At 43.0% G+C, this 12,578-nt stretch overlaps 1 pseudogene; it reads left to right on the forward strand.

Annotated features, from left to right (window-relative positions):
- Positions 1-1,950, forward strand: part of LOC146195190 (uncharacterized) — a 44,919-nt pseudogene extending 42,969 nt beyond the window's left edge.
- Positions 1,951-12,578: the final 10,628 nt, after the last annotated feature.

Genomic DNA, 12,578 nt, shown 5'->3' on the forward strand with positions numbered 1-12,578 from the left:
CTGTTGGGGGCAGTGGGGACTTTGCATATTAGAATTAAGCGCTCTATCAGATCAAGAACGCGCGGTGCATGACCGAAATGCTATTGTCGGCTGCTTAGTAATTTTAAATATGCCTTAAATGACGTCTATTACTCTTTTCTCTTGAAAGTGAATGGCTGCTTTCATCGAGATAGCAAACGTTTTAAGTAAACTCTAGTTTATTGTCCTCACCTTTCGTTGCTTGACGTACGCATGTGCAGTTCTTACCTACACAGCTGCCGAAAACAGTAGCATAACGGACAGTTTCGCTCTCGATCACAGATAAACATATAGCTGTACTCTATATAATTTCAGCTCTGAGCCGGCGGAGCGGGCTGCTCAGAGCGAACGGCGTTTCTCTAACCGGTGCATGCATGCACATGACCGCCCGTACCAATCGCACTGTAGCCCCGTTTCGTGCGGCTTGAAAGAAATCAGTAGAGTTGACCAATGAAACTGTTAACTTGTCCATGACACCCTACGATGCAAGCGAAAATAGCAGCGGTAACGATGTTTTGGGATGGATGGTACACGGCAAGATCAATGACACATGCTTTGAACATTTCGCCGGAAGGCAGCCGCAGCTCTTCTTTTTTTTTTTTTAATGTTAGGCCACTGGTGGTTCACAATGATGTCCATGATACGTGACGACTCTTTGCACGCTCACGAAGCGTCAAAAAGAAGCACGAATCGACGTAGAAAGCCTGCGAGATACGCGTTGCAGCATAGGCAGAGCCGCCGTTGTACTACCCAGTCAGGCTGTTCTTGGCCGCTACGAGGCGGCGCCACCCTACTCAAAACAAAACTCCAGCGCACGGTCCCTATTGAGGTCATTTGTGCAGCCAGCCAGACAAGCATGTTATATGTTTATTTAGTAATCTTCTAGCGTGATGTCTGTGTTGCTCTTTTCTCGTATATCAGTCCAACAGCACTTTTGCAGCTTGCATACATACATACATTGTTATTGCTACAGGAATATAGAGTACATTGGAAGGTTTGCATTCTGTGCACATAGGTTGCAATAACCGAAAAATGGAAAGAAGTGGCAAAAGGTTTGGAGAAAGGTGCAACTTTCCGAACTGCATTGGTGCCGTGGACGGAAAATGTGCAAATCAGGCTCCACCACACTCTGGCAGCCTTTAGTACAACTATAAGGTATAACGTTCTCAGTTCCAGTGCATTAAGTAGAGATTTTACTGTGTCGTTACATTGTTTTTCAGGCCACCTACTTCATTGTATTGATAGCTGTGGCTGATAGCAACTTGAAGTTTGTCATGATAGATGTGGGTTTATACGGCCGCCAGAGTGATGGAGGCACTCTAAGTGTGTCATGGTTTGGCCAGTCTCTAGAGAAAGGCCTTCTTGGGCTCCCTAGCTCTGCACACCTGTCAGGCCCCGATACCCCAGCTTCCTACGTATTTGTGAGAGACGAGGCCTTCCAGCTTTTGCCGGATTTCTATGCCATTACTCTCGTAGAGGTCAGAGTGATGAAAAAAGGAATTTTAATTACCGGCTGAGCAAACGGAAAGCATGGTTGGCATCTTTACGTTAAAAAATTTATTGTCCTCGTGTGGATCTAATTCTTTTTGTGGTTAACTTTCAGGAGGTGCATGGAAAATACATTTGGGAATCTTGCATTCAGATTCCGAATTTTCCACAGAACGATAAATCTGCTGCCACATAACGCAGATTTTGTTGTAATGGCAGGTTGCGTCCCGCACAACGTTTTGCGGGACAATGTCATTGACATGTCTGCCACCTGCGATGACGAGCCGAGCAGTGCAAGTGATGGACAGGGCATGTTACTCCTGCAAGCACCAGTCGGGCACAACTACATTAGTTGCTGAAACTAGGGACTTGTTCTGCGCATATTTTTCTAGTGCTTCAGGTTCAGTGCCATGGCAGCGAGCTTCTGCAGGTCTGCTGCCATAATACGCACAGACTCCCAGGCCCAATGTAATGTAAGCCTCTAAACCATATGCTAGGCATAGCTATGTAAATGTAATTTCAAAACATCAGCCCGCAGCAGTTCTGCCATAATAATAATAATAATAATAATAATAATAATAATAATAATAATAATAATAATAATAATAATAATAATAATAATAATAATAATAATAATGTTTACTTGCATCAAGTAGAATACACAAGATGCAGGAGGCCTGCAGAAAACTCCAGTAAGTACAAATAGGATGTTGATAAATTTACTACATAAATTTGTTGCACTGGCAGTTGAAGAACAGAAAAACACCGATTTTCCTTCAGAAAGCTTGAGGCCATACATTGTAGGTTGTTAATGAATAAATGTACCTCAGTATAGTCATATCATCAGACTTGTAGTATGCATTATTAAAACAAAAGTTTATTCATCCACAGTGTGGTCGAATACCTGGGCACCTGTAGAAAACAAGCTACTTTGGTTATGAGCCCCCGGCATAGCTGGAGCTAATGTGAATTGGCTTTATCTTTAAGTGGTTGAAGATTTCCTTTGGCACTTCTGACATTATTGCACACAGTGACAGCAGAAAATGCTTTATATCGTCCGTGGTCCTTTCAGCCGCAATAGCAGCTCTGACTGCTTCGATCTGGCCTTCGAGGGCATCTAGTTTTGAGCTGCGTTTCCTTTTTTTTAGCAGACTGTGACCTCTTCACAGTGTTGCACCAATGCATCGCCAGACATGCATACATCTCATTCTCAGCCGCTTCATTGGCTGGTGAAAGGATTTCGTTTGAATCTTTATCTTGCAATGATGTGTTAATCTGGGAATCGTACCCTGGCAGCTGACGTTCCTCGCAAATCCCTTGGGGCTCGGCTAGCATGTTGATATGGCTCCTGCAAGTAAATCAGGTTTTCATGTGAAGTTTCGCAGTTGTGTGCAGTATCTTGGTCCTGGATATTTAAATGAGCAAAACACTGACTGAAAGACAAAATAAATTTAAAAGCAATGCTTCAGCTTGCACATGATGGCCTTGTTGACGAAGATGCAGTAAGTAAATGAAACACGTACACTAGCTGAGCATATGATTCGAGGTGCAATTGGGCTCAAAGACACACAACCTTGTGTTTAAGTATTTCCTTGTATTTTTCCCCATCACAATTTGCAATTATTCCACCTCACTATTTCACTTGCTTATGAATACTCACCAACGTGGTTGCAATATATCTTTCATTAACTGCATCTGTTCCACACATGGCAATATTGATTTTGCGGCCCCTCTGTAGCTGCTTTGTGTGGCGTCTTTCAAGTTTCACCATCTCGATTGGATTTCATGTAAGGTTACTGTAAGAAGAAAGAAATGGCACAAATGTTTATGAAAGTCTTTTTACAAGCCTCTACAAATTTCTCAGTTACGAGAGTTTCAAAATTAAAAAAAAAGCCTTGCATTCCAAAAATCAAATTATATAAATGTTCAATTTTCTCATACAGACAAAACTTTTACTTAATTGTGCACACAGCTTTCTGGTGTTGAAGTGGTGACAAGCATGGTTAGTTGGAAGTCGTGTTATTGACGAAATTAATAAAAATAAAATTGCATCAGGAAGACTGCGAAAATGTTTTCTTTGATACGGGCAGTAATCTGAATTTCCAGTTCTAAAACTATGAAGATTGTTTACCACATCTAGACTAAATTAACTTTTCATTAAATGCCTAGATAAGATAAAGAGAAGTTATTGTCTAGCCCACCTCTTTATCACCGTAAATGCAAGAACTGAAAAGTTTAGTTGGTCATGTCAAAAGCTAGAACATGTCTGTCGCCCAAGGACCATTATTCAAGTGCGATATAATAAGCTAACTAATGAGCGATCGAGCAACAGGCCCGTCTCATAAAGCGAGCGCTCCGAGGGCAAGCGCATGCATGCAGTGCCGCTCAAGGCCCATTAAGCCGTGAAGAATTCAGCCGATCGTCGTAGCATGGTCGCAGACTGCTCACACGCGTACGACGACGTTCTGCTGCACGAATTAAAAATGCGCTATGTTCACCCGTACTTATCGAAGGTATTATGTGCCTTATAAAGCTTAGTGGGAGGCATTTGCTATCAAGGAAGAAATCGTACAACAAACACTTGGCAGAATAAATGTAGATTCTCGAAGTCACTTTCATCGCGTTCCGCAGAGATTGGAAATGCATAAATTCTTCGGCGCCGATCGCTACAGCACGAAGGAAGTTTATGGAGTGATGTGCCACCTTGGTGCCACTCTGCTGTCACGCACTGCGAAACCCTACCAAATCGGTCTCTCGTTCGCTTTTTTTTTCTTCTTATTTGCGGCGCCACGAGTGCTGGCGGGTTTCCGTACGGTAGCGAGGGTCGTCTGCTACTGGCACGGCTAGGCAGCTAGGCATTGCTAGGCTTCGCAGCCAGGCCGCGTATAGACCAACACCGTGCTTACAAACAAAGGGGGCGCTCGCAGCGCCGCAGCCGACTGGGAGTAAAAAGTAGGGTTAGTGTCCATAGGAATACATGGAATCGAAAAGTTTTGTCATTTCACGGGGCACCTGTGATGTCGTTACTCGGTACAAAGCAACTATGAACATCCTAGAACAGATCGTCAAAATATGAAATCTCATTACCGAGGCGAAGTACTCTTAAAATACTGCGAAGCATGTTGGGGTGCGAGTTGGGAGGGCGACCCGTAGAAAAACATGTAAACACAACTTACCGGAATATTTTACTCATTTCGCGGAGCATCACAAGTGGTGGCCGGTCGTTAAACGTTGACCAGCGTTTTGAAGAAGTGTGTGATAAAGTATAGTGCGTCATTACGGAGGCAGTCTACTTTTAAAACTCCCCGAATAATCTGTGTTATGAATCCGGACACCGCCAAAAGGCAAGCTGGGTGTAGCGAATCGAGTTTTGCTTACAGTCTGATATGCTTCCGCATAGGGTAAATAAGCTTGATAATACTGTAGCTCCAATACGTGCTAGACAGAACTACATTTAAAAAGCAGTTGTCAAACGCCACACGACAATATTGTTGCGGACCAGCAAGGAGGAAGAAGCGGGCGGTGGCGCGGGCAGGAGCAGGGCAGGGAATTAATTGCTAGGCCCGCTAGCAATTAATTCATTAAAGCGCCATCTACCACCGCCATCGGCCATGTTCTGTCGTCTTTCTTCATCGGCTTGCCGCATCGTAACATTTGGTTGGAAGTGCGGCGTACGTCATCCCCATCCTCGCCAAGGAGCATCGACGCCATCTGTAAGCCGGCACCATCGACCGAGGGCCCAGGGACATCGCCGAGCAGCTTTGCCCCAGCCCTTCAAGCCCAGACCTGACCAACTACCACCGCCCAGCCCCCAGCCCGGACCTGAAGACAAGGAGAACAGACAGACCAATGAGAACCGAGACGAAGGACCCGAAAGAACCGATGGACACGAACACGCAACCCCCGCCCAAGCTGCCCGACGTGTCCTCGAGCCATCGGTCCCGTGGACTGTGGTGACAGATGGTTGGCAGCTCCAGGGAAGGTGGATCACCCACGCATGAGACATCGTTGTTGTTGCTGTTGTTCTCCTCTAATTTGATGGCACATACCCACACAGGGGGATCGGCCAAGAATTGGGGTGCAGATATATTAGATTTTGAGATGCATATCTACATCGCAAAAATAAATAGAGATAAATGCTAGGGAATAGAGAAGGAAATGTAAATATGAAAAACCAAAATAAAGAAGAGTAAATACTAACGCACGCAGTAGGAAAATAGTAAGATTTATATGTGCAGATTAAAACTTCAAAGCATATTAGCAAGGTAGATGTTTTGTTTCTATTAAGAAGTTTTGAATGGCGTTAAAAACAGGCCTGTGGCTGTACCCAAGCATGGTGGCACCGAACGATAATAAAATTTGGCTGCTCAAATTAACACCCAGCTGTTGCAACGGCTTCTCTAAATACCGTTTTCTCATCATGGTAAAACGGCGGCAAAATATCAAGAAATGGTCTATTGTTTCCGGTTCCCCGCAGAATGCGCAGACAGGAGAAAGCGCCAAACCAGACCTGTGCATATAGAAATTTAGGGGCGGAATACGACAGCGTAGCCTGGTTAGAGATACCTCAGTCTGTCTTGATTGACATGATTTCCTTTTCCGGGAATACTTGAGATGCAGTCATCCGATGATAAAACAGATCCAGACTGCGTGCTTATAAGACACGCCTCCGAAATCGTGCTGCTGTTATGTACGCTGTTGCCGGGAGGATGGGCAATACAGGGCCATTCAGAGATTCTTTAGCTAGTCTGTCAGCAACCTCATTGGCTGTCACATTGCTGTGTCCTGGTACCCACACTATATGTATGAGGCTCAAATGTGAGGGGAGCAATGAAAGGTGTTTAAAATTGGCAAATCCATATTCGAAGAAAGCGACAAGCACAAGGAGTAATAGTCTGTAATTACAGCCACTGTTGAGTATGGTGGGTCTAGTTTGCGCAGAGCAAGCACCACCGCCAGCAACGCCTGGAAAATTGGAGTAAAATCCGGAAGACGGACTGAAAAAGCCCAGTCTAAAAGCGGACAGTACATTCCAACGCCGGCTTTTTCATTAAATTGAGAAGCATCCGTTGCTATCATTATGCTAACGGGAAGACTTTGTAAATGATCTTCTGAGTGGGTAAATGAGAGTGGGCTTGGCAGCACCGCCCGGAACACGATGCTAAACTTCGTAGTTTACTTCGTCCAGGCTTTGCTGGGACTCATCGGGAACACCAGTGACTATCATCCATCAATCGACGCCTATGCCTGCAGGGTGACATCGGCAATGACGCCCCAGCGCATGCCTGATCACCCAACAGTCGCGCTGCATATGACGTATCTACCGCACGTGGAGAGCTGCGCTGTGATGTACACCTTGGAACATTCCTTCGGCACTACAGCGACCCCAGCGACATCATCGGAGCCCTATAAAAGTCCGGTCCATCCTTCAACGCCTTTTAGTGGGCTTGGCAGCACCGCCCGGAACACGATGCTAAACTTCGTGGTTTACTTCGTCCAGGTTGGTAAAAAACGACCTTATCCTGATACTCTAAGGAGCAATTGTGTTTGTCTAGTGGTGCTGCCGAGCCCTGGCCTTGTTTTTCAATGTGTTAGAGATATGTTACAAGTTATTTGTTTGCTGTTAAAGCTCAGTGGCGATGTAGAGGAAAACCCTGGTCCAAATACCGAAAAGATAGAAAAAATTCTTGAAACTGTCACATATATAAAATCTTCCCAAGCTCTCTTAGAAACCGGTCTGCAAAGTGTACAAACCCGGCTTTTGGAAATTGAAACAAGCCGTGCCTCACTTCAGCTGTACAATGAGAAGGTACAAAAATGCCAGGAAGCCTTGAGTGTTATGCACAAGCACTTAGAACAGATGAACAGCAAACTTGATGATTTTGAAAATAGAAGTCGCCGAAACAACATTATCATCTACGGCATTGAAGAAGACGAAGGCGAAAACACTGCGGATCTTGGAAAACTGGTCAAGGATGAAATATTTAAAGGCACACTAGGCATTGAAGTTAGGTCTATCGAGCGTATCCACCGGCTTGGAAAAAGTAATCAAAATCGTGGACGACCGGTCATACTCCGATTATACGACTCCTCGGAAAAAATAATACTTCAAAACTGCTTCAAACTAAAAGGTAGCCAATTTTCAATCGCTGAGGACTATTCTGTACCGGTTCGTGAAATACGCAAGAAGCTATGGCAATCATCTAAGATAAATCGCGACACCGTTGATAAGGTGGCTCTCATATTTAATAAACTGAACATAAACGACGACATCTGGGATAAAAGCGAAAACAAACGAATGCTACTGAGGCGTGCCGAGCGGGAGTCTGCCAACAGTGCTGCGGGAGGCAGTGACTGACAACAGGCTCCAGTTCCATTTACATTATTATGTTTCAATGCTAGAAGTATTGTGAACAAAAACGAAAAATTTGAAGAATTGCTGTTGCTGTACTCACCAGATGTAGTTGTAATAACTGAAACCTGGCTGCATTCGGATATCCATGACTCAGAAATAGTTCCAAGCTATTACGCATTGATCCGCTCAGATCGTGATGGGCGAGGAGGTGGTGTAGCCATTGCAATAAAGCAAGACTTTCCTTTCCAAAAAGATAGTGGTATACCAAATCATGAAAGTGTGTGGTGCACTATTAACGTTCAGGGCAACTTGGTACTAGTGGGCGGTATATATAGACCACCGAATGCACCCCTTGATTATCTTCTTGAGATACACGACTTCCTGCATAGCAAAATTAACGATCGCACAAAACTCATCCTAACAGGCGATTTCAATTTACCAGGTATCGAATGGACAAACTTAGCAATTGGAAGGAACGAAATTTCAAACTGTGAAAAGCTCCTGGATATAATGCTTAGTTTTTCGCTATCTCAGGTAGTAAATGAGCCAACGCGCCTCCAAGGACAAGCTATTTCCGTATTAGATCTAGCCTTTGTATCTTTTTCTTACTTTTCCTCACCTGCGCCACAACGCTGACCGTAATGACAGCAACTCTTCAATCACTATCAAAGACTACAGCAGGGCAGATGATGTAGGCATCATAGATTACCTAGAAACGATTCTCGATAGTTTTTCTTGTACAGATTCCTGCAGTGTAAACAACCTGTGGCTACAGGTAAAAAGCGCGATAACACAATGCGAAAAAAATTTTGTACCTACTAGAAAAAAACGAACAAAAAGAAAAACCCCGTGAATTACACGCACCGCCATTCATCTGAAGCGAAGATTACAGCGAATGCGTACAAGGAAGGGAAATCGCACTCAGATATGCGAACTGGCGAGCAAACTAAAATTGGAAATTAAAACCGCGCGGAATGAGTTCTTTTCGACAACTTTATCTAATTTTATCACTAGCGACCCAGGAAAGTTCTGGCGATATTTATCGAACCCTGAACCCCGTTTATCACAAATGGAAATAGATGGTGCGGTAGTCACAGACCCCCTCGTTATCGCAAATTCTTTCAATCAATATTTTCAATCTGTCTTTGCTCACGAGCTTGCCACGAGTGCTATCACAAGCGAGCCACAATCACTGATGCCGGATATTGAGATTTCCGAGACTGGTATTGTTAACTTGCTTTTGAAGATTGACGTTAAAAAGACCCCTGGTCCAGATAACATCTCAAATACATTTCTGAAGCGATACGCGGAGCAGTTGGCTCCATTTTTGCACAAAGGTTTTACACTCTCTCTTGAAACAGGTGTTCTTCCTTCGGACTGGCTATGTGCAAAGGTTATTCCGGTTCATAAAAGCGGCAGCAGACTGTCTGTAGACATGTATAGGCCCATCTCACTAACTAGCTGCTGCTGCAAGCTAATGGAGCATATCATCAATAAATCCATCACAAAGTATTTGGAAGAAAATAACCTAATTTACACTAGACAACATGGTTTTAGAAAAGGTCTGTCAACGGTTACCCAGCTGCTGGAAATAACTCATGATTTTGCACAAGTGATTGATTCTCAGCTTCAAGCAGATGCTATACTGATTGACTTTAGGAAAGCATTTGATCGTGTCCTGCATTTCAAATTAATAGAGAAGCTTCGTGCCATTGGCATTAACCCAAAAGTAGTAACCTGGATAGCATCTTACCTCACAGGTCGTATGCAGTACGTGGAAGTAAACAGCGCTCAATCAGAACGAATAAGTGTTTCTTCCGGGGTCCCACAAGGATCCGTTTGGGACCGATCCTATTCTTGATATATATTAATGATATTCATGCTTGCGCCGAACCTGGGGTGACAATAAGGCTCTTCGCTGACGACTGCGTTCTTTACACTGCGGTACGTACACGGGATGACCAATTAAATTTAAATTCTTCTGTAAATAGTATTGCCAAATGGTGTAAATCATGGGGAATGGAAATTAATATCGACAAAACTTCTTCCATCACAATTACACGTAAAAAAGCGCCTCTTGTATATTCTTACAGTTTATCAGGATGTAACATAACGAGGGTTGATACGGTGAAATATTTAGGCATCACATTTACCCATAAACTAAGCTGGGACACTCATATAAATAACACGTGTGCAAAAGCATTCAAACAACTTGGATTTCTTCGTAGAAAACTGTCAGCAGCTCCTTCTCATGTAAAGCTAACAGCCTATAATACCCTCATAAGGCCCATTCTTGAGTACGGTAGCATTATTTGGAGCCCTCATCAATCATACCTCAGCCAAAAATTAGAAAAAATTCAAAATAAGGCCCTTCGTTTTATTTTCTCCAGCTACTCACGCCACGAGAGTGTATCGTCCATGCGAACTAAAGCGGGTATTCCGACCCTTTCTTGTCGGCGACGAGTAGCTTCCATGAAATTTCTATACCTTCTTTATAACGGTGGAATCAAAATTGATACAGATCAGTACATCAAGGCATCATATCATCGTTCGAAGAGGCTAAATCATGGGAAGTGCATCAGACCCATCCCAGCTCGATGCGACGCATACAAATTTTCATTTTTTCCTTCAGCTATTGAAGAATGGAATAGGCTGCCACATGAATTTATGGACGATATCTGCCTTGATATTTTTCTTAAAAACGTTGAGTCATATTTTCAGAAGCAAATGGTGTAAACAAAAAAAAAATTCGTTCCTAAAATGTGTTTCGTTATTCGCTGCGAGTGTTCAGTTTAGGATTTTATCTTATTAGTACCTATTGTCTAACGTGTTCTATTATTGTGTCGCTTCGCGGTTCTTTACAGTGCTTCATATGCGACAAATTGAATGCCCGTTAGAGTGTTGCAGTGCGTATGTTTTTCATTTTTTGTGTTTCTGATGTTTTTCATTTTGTATAACGGTCCCATCAACTCACCCACTCCTGTAAGAGCCTACCAAGGCTTACAGTATGCTTAAATAAAAATAAATAAATAATCCATTTAAAATGTGAGGTGATAAGTGTTTTGCATTATTTGGGAAAATGTCATCATAGACAATTTGAACCGACGATACACTTACTTTTTTTTTGGAAGAATGTTAGAAAGGACTACGTGCAAAGGTTGTAACAGATTTTGCACTAGAATTACCTGCGGGGTATGAAACCGAGGCCATCCGACTCCAAAAAAGGAGTCTGGCTCGCAACAAAAAATTGATATGGAGCGGTGGAATTGTGATTCATATATTTTTAGATATGTCTGGACAGTCAAGAATTGTAATCTAGTTAACAACGGTGGTATTCGGGCTTCAAGATATAATACAATGTTAGCCACAAATTTGGGGAGCCCAAGGCACAATCTAAGCGCTTCCCGCTCTAAAAGAACAAGCGGACGAACTTTGTAAGCAGGTGAACCAGAAAATAACAAAGATCCAAATTCTATAATTGTTCGGACATACATAACATAAATCATTATAAGTGCGTCTCGCCGAATCCCAGACCTTGGATTGCTTAACCTGCGCAACATACCCACAGCACACTCCCCCTTCGCTGCAACATGTTCAACGTGATCCCTCCATGCCAGATGGTCATCGTAAATCACCCCTAGATATTTCAAAAACTTAACTTGAGGAATCATTTCCTGCTTAAATGTTAGAGAAAGATTTACCGGATCCTGAATTTGGAAAACAAGGAAAGCGCACTTTTTAACGTTTAATGTAAATCTTAAGTCACATAACCAATCTTGACGGGAGCTTAGGTACGATTGCAGGCGCCTGTTGAGGGATTGAATGTCAGGTGCAGCCGTAAAGAATACGATGTCATCCGCATAGACATACGTGCGAACATCTTGATGAGTGGGAATTGAGTTAATTAAAATGTTAAAGAGCACGGGCGAGAGAACTGCCCCTTGAGGGACACCTCTGGTTTGTTGGTATCTGCCAGAATGCACTCCATTCAATGAACAGTAAAATTGTCTGTTTTGTAGGAATGTAGATATCCACTCAATTAAATATTGTGGAAAACGTAGAGTTTCTAATTTGTGCAATAAAATTCGGGGCTCTACACTATCATAAGCCTTCTCTATATCGAAAGTCACCAATGCAGCATGCATTTTTTTGCGCCGCGCAAGAAGAATTCGACTCTCAAGGTCGGTATGTGCATTCCATATTGAACATTTTGCGCGAAACCCGATTTGACAGGGACTAAGAATATGTTTTTGTTCCACAAACTCGGTAACCCGTTGGAGTACGACCCTTTCAATTTATTTTACCAAGTTTTATGTTAAAGATATTGGTCTGATATTGTCCAAAGTATAGCCACCACGATTATGTTTCCGTAAAGGAATCACTTTGGCTAGTGTCCAGTCACCAGGTATCCAAGAATGAATAATTGAGTAATTTACCAATTCTAACAAGGAATTTGGAGACACCTCAAAGAGGATCTTTAACATTTTTGACGTTACTCCATCAGGGCCAGGCGCAGCAACTGGCAATGTCATTACAATCGAAGAAAGCTGAGAAAATGTAATTTTAGGGACATCCTTAACCGTATATACTGGGCCTACAAACATAGGGGCATTTGGGAAGTGTTGACAAAAAAACGCTTTTCTAAACCTTTAGCGATGTTTTCTACTGTTTTAAGAGCTTCTTTAGGAGTCGAAACACGTGAGGGTAAATTTTCTGA

The sequence above is a fragment of the Amblyomma maculatum genome, chromosome 3 (genome assembly GCF_055883805.1).
Source record: "Amblyomma maculatum isolate TAMU_Amacu chromosome 3, ASM5588380v1, whole genome shotgun sequence".
NCBI classification, from domain to species: Eukaryota; Metazoa; Arthropoda; class Arachnida; order Ixodida; family Ixodidae; genus Amblyomma; species Amblyomma maculatum.